Here is a 5,541-nt window from a genome sequence, read left to right on the forward strand (position 1 = left end):
CCACGGGGCACGGCAGTCCAAATCCACTATTACCAAAAATGTTGTACAAAGTGGATACAAAAGGCATAAGCCTTACAAATACACAAGAGTGTATAAACAAATGTAACAAGATGGAAAGCTCTCACCAAATATTCCTAAAAGAACCAACCAAAATAACACAACCAGAATATCTCAATATGCTATTAATAATACAGTCGGAGTCCAAGAGTGAGGGCACTAGCTTGCACCCGCAACTGCTGGAGAAGAAGACTGGCAGCCCTACAGTTGTGAGGAGCTGCTGTAGGCAGAAGAAGTGCTGCAGGCGTGAGGAGCTGTGAAGTGCTGCGTGGGAAAATCTGAATGGAGATGAAACTGTGTGGAGCAGCTTGCTACTGTGTGTGAGGGAAATCCAAAATAAATGAGAGACGGCTGTGCGTGGCTTTGAAAAAGCAAGGCAGCAGATTTCATACTTCCTAGAGAAGCCAAAATAATAATAAAGAAACATCTTTCCAAAGTATGAGCCACACAAGGAGGGAAAATCCAACAAATCTCCCCCTCCCGACTTATGGGGACGACTCCACCAGACCGGCCAAAACTCGACACTTACATGCTTATCTCTAAACAATGTTTTTGTCATCATATCTGAACCATTATCATCAGTGTGAATTTTTTCAAGCTGCAACACTTTCTTATCCAACACATCTCGAATCCAATGATATCTAACATCAATATATTTTGACTTTGAATGGAAGATATAATTTTTACTCAAATGAATTGCACTTTGGCTATCACAATAAAGAACATACCTTTCTTGTTCCATGCCCAACTCTTTTAAGAATCTCTTCAACCAAAGCAATTTTTTGCAAGCTTCCGTAATGGGTATAAACTCGGCTTCCGTAGTAGATAGAGCAACACATTTCTGTAATTTAAATTGTCATGCCACAGCTCCCCCTACAAAAGTCATCAAATAACCCGAATTGGATTTTCTAGAATCAACATCACCGGCCATGTCAGCATCTGTGAATACATGGAGCGTAGATTTACCATTTCCAAAGCACAAGCACACCTTTCAAGTGCCTCTTAAGGTATCAGAGAATCCATTTTACCGCTAACCAATGCTCCTTTCCTGGATTAGAGAGAAACCGACTAACAACTCCAATAGCATAAGCTAAATCCGGTCTTATGCAAACCATTGCATACATTAAGGAACCAACGGCCGAAGCATAAGAAATTTTTTTCATCTCTTCCTTGTCTTTCTCACTTGTAGGACTTTGTTTTGTACTAAACTTGAAGTGACTAACAAGTGGGCAACCAATGGGTTTTCTTGAGACAACCAAATTTGCCCTTTTTCACGATCACGAACAATTCTCATGCCAAGAATTTGTTTTGCTGGTCCCAAATCTTTCATAGTAAAAGACTTGCTAAACTCCAACTTCAACTTGTCAATCTTGGAGAAGTCTTGTCCTACAATGAGCATATCATCAACATAGAGTAAAAGAATAATATAAGTACCATCCGAAAATTTTTTCACAAACACACAATCATCCGAAGAGATTTTTGAGTAACCATGATCAATCATGAAATAATCAAATTTCTTGTACCATCTCCGTGGTGCTTGCTTCAACCCATACAAACTTTTCTTTAATTTGCACACTAAATTCTCTTTCCCTTTTTATTTGAAGCCTTCCGGTTGTTCCATGTAAATTTCATTTTCCAAGTCACCATGTAAGAAAGCGGTTTTCACATCTAGTTACTCAACTTCTAAATTCAAGTATGCTGTCATACCAAGAACAACCCGAATAGATGACATCTTTACAACCGGTGAGAATATTTCATCAAAGTCAATTCCCTTTTTCTGACCAAAGTCTTTTACCACAAGCCTAGCCTTGTACCGAAGATTCTTTCCATCATTTTTTAGCCTAAACACCCATTTAATTTTCAAAGCTTTCTTTCCAGAAGGAAATTTAACCAAATCATAAGTGTGATTGTCAACTATGGAATTCATTTCCTCTTGCATAGTCTTCATCCATTCAACTTTATTTTCATGGTTCATAGCTTCTTGATAGCTTTCGGGTTCCCCTTGATCCGTTAGAGTAACATAGTCACTTGATGGATATTTAGATGAAGGTCTTAGCTCTCTTGAAGACCTTCTCAATTGAGCTTGCTCTTGAACTTGTTGCTCCCCCTCATTTTCATCTTCAACATCATTAGGAATTTCATCATTTCCAGCATCTTCAAGAGGTGGAAGAACATCTTCTAAATTTTCATCATGTACCAAAGGTGGAGAAGGTAAGTCTAAGTCAACAAAATCATTCCCATTAGATTGTGGTTGTTCAATCGTGCCAAAATCTTCAATTGTTTGATCTTCAAAAAATACAACATCTTAGCTTCTAACAATTTTCTTGTCAACTGGACCCCACAATCTGTATCCAAATTCATCATGCCCATAGCCAAGAAAAACACATTGCATTGTCTTGTCATCAAGTTTGGATCTTGCATCTTTTAAAATGTGAACAAATGCACGACAACCAAACATTTTCAAGTGATCGTAAGTGACATCCTTATCTTTCCAAATTTTTTCAGGAACTTTACCAAGTAAAGGAGTTGAAGGAGAAAAATTAATCAAGTCCACCGCTATCCTCATTGCTTCACCCCAAAATGATTTTGGCAACTTCGCATGAGAGAGTATACATCTCATTCTCTCCAGTATAGTGCGGTTCATCCTTTCAGCAATACCATTTTGTTTAGGGGTTTTTTTGATGGTCTTTTGATGTCTAATTCCTTGGCTGTAACAATATGCATCAAATGGGCCAATGTACTCTCCACCATTATTCGAGCGCACACATTTCACCTTCTTTCCAGTCTCCCTTTCAACTTTAACCTGAAAATGCTTAAACACATCTAAGACTTAATTTTTAGTCTTCAAAGTGTAAGCCCAAACTTTTCTTGAACAATCATCAATAAAGGTAACAAAATAAAGTGCACCACCATGAGATTTAACTTTTAAAGGACCACACACATCTGAATGTATCAAATATAAAACATTGGATTTTTTTGTAACAAACTTTGCACGAAAAGGAGCTCTATGTTGCTTACCAGCCAAACAATGAACACAAGCTTTAAGAGAGGTACCTTTCATCCCGGGTAGGAGCTTCTTTTTTAACAAAAACTGCATTCCCTTTTCACTCGTGTGCCCAAGTTGCTTATGCCACAAATCGGTGGAAGAGTGACTTTCAATTGCATTCACAACACCATTACCAATTTTACCTTACATCATATAAAGTGTACCAGTCCTCTTGTCTTTAGCCACCACCAAATTACCCTTTGTGAGCTTCCATTTTCCATCACCAAAATGGTTGTCAAATCCTTCATCATCAAGTTTTCCAATAGATATCAAATTTAGTCAAATATCGGGTACATGTCTCACATCTTTGCGCACTAACTTACATCTAAGATTTGTTTCCAAACAAATATTTCCAATGCCAACAATTTTTAACAGACCTTCATTTCCCATTCGAACAACTCCATAATTTCTTTTGGAATAAGAAGTAAAGAAATCTCCCAAAGAAGTGATATGGAATGATGCACCGGAATCAATAACCCAATCAGTCTCTTGACTTGTCAAATTAATGCAACTTTCACTACAAACAACCATGAAATCACCATCAGATGCAACTGAAGTTGTGTCTTCATGCTTTTTCTGAAAAATTTTCTTTGTTTTGCTCCTTGAATTTCAATTTTCTACACTCCCGCTTCATATGCCCCTTTTTATGACAATAGTGGCACACAACATCTTTTTTCGAAACTGAGCTAGACCGACCTCTTGATTTATCATTACGGTGAGAATATCTGCTTTTACTTCTGTCTCTCCCCTAGTTTTCTATCACAAGTGCCTTTGAATGAGAAGAATCAACTGATTTTCTTCTAATTTCTTCATTCAACAAGCTGCTAGTTACTTAGTTCATAGTAACAATTCTATCGGGAGCCGAATTACTAATTGTCACAACCAAAGTTTCCCAACTTTCCAGCAAAGAGTTAAGAAGCATTAAGGCCTGCAATTCATCATCAAAAACTATTTTCGTAGTAGCAAGTTGATTGATAATATTTTTCATCTCATTCAAATGTTCGGTAATAAGACCACCATCTTTATATTTCAAATTCACCAATTTTTGGAAAAGAAAAGCTCTATTTGTAGCCGACTTTCTATCATAAAGACCCTCTAATTTTTTCCACAATTCATGCGCCAAAATTTCGATAGAAACATGATGAAAAACACTATCATCAATCCATTGCCGGATAACACCAACGGTTTTCCTATTAAGCATATTCCACTCATCATTACTCATGTCTTTAGGCTTTTGGCTATCACCCTCAATAGGCCCATCCAAATCTTTGCAAAACAAAAGATCTTGCATTTTTGTTTTCCAAGTTATCCAATTGCTTCCATTAAAGCTAATCATACGGCCAACATTACCATCCATGATTTACACAAATTTAATGCATACAAATAACACGGCTCTGATACCACTTGTTAGGAAAAAATATAATATATATACGAACAAATTCCCACAAGTAAATTAATAAAGTAATGCAAATGATAAAAAAAGATAAGACACAAGAAATTTAACGTGGTTCCCTCAAATGTTGAGGTACATCCACGGGGCACGGCGGTCCAAATCCACTATCACCAAAAATATTGTACAAAATGAATACAAAAAACATAAGCCTTACAAATACACAAGAGTGTATAAATAAATGTAACAAGATGGAAAGCTCTCACCAAATATTCTGAACAAAACTCCTAAAAGAACCAACCAAAATAGTACAACCAGAATATCTCAATATGTTGTTAATAATACACAGTCGGAGTCCAAGAGTGAGGGCAGTAGCTTGCAGCCGCAGCTGCTGGAGAAGAAGACTGGCAGCCCTACAGTTGTGAGGAGCTGCTGTAGGCAGAAGGAGTGCTACAGGGGTGAGGAGCTGTGAAGTGCTATGTGGGAAAATCTGAATGGAGACGAAACCGTGTGGAGCAGCCTGCTACTGTGTGCGAGGGAAATCCAAAATAAATGAGAGACGGCTGTGCATAGCTTTGAAAAGGCAAGGCAGCACATTTCATACTTCCAGAAGCCAAAATAATAATAAAGAAACATCTTTCCAAAGCATGGGCCCCACAAGAAGGAAAAATCCAACACATGGTGTGTTTCAAGAGAAACTGCTCTAACTATTTTTAAAACTGTCAATACATGCTGGGTTTTTACAGTTCTGAACTGAATACATGCTCCAAAAAAAAGTTCAACAAGGCACGCCAAAACCTATGCAAGCTACTTGGTGTATAAGCTCCATTCCATCAAACACGCACTTTCTTGATCTTACCTGCAACTTTTATTCAAAATTGAGGACTGATTTCATCAAGGCAAGGAACACTTCCATTTTAAAACTGGAATAGCGTTCTTCTCCAATAAAAACAACATAATTGACGAAAAAATTATATATCTACAAAAATATATCAATTTTTATTTTAAAATATGTAGAATTCGTATATCTGCGCTGCACTGCAAAAAA

This window comes from Malania oleifera, chromosome 8 (assembly GCF_029873635.1).
Source record: "Malania oleifera isolate guangnan ecotype guangnan chromosome 8, ASM2987363v1, whole genome shotgun sequence".
In the NCBI taxonomy this organism is placed as follows: Eukaryota; Viridiplantae; Streptophyta; class Magnoliopsida; order Santalales; family Ximeniaceae; genus Malania; species Malania oleifera.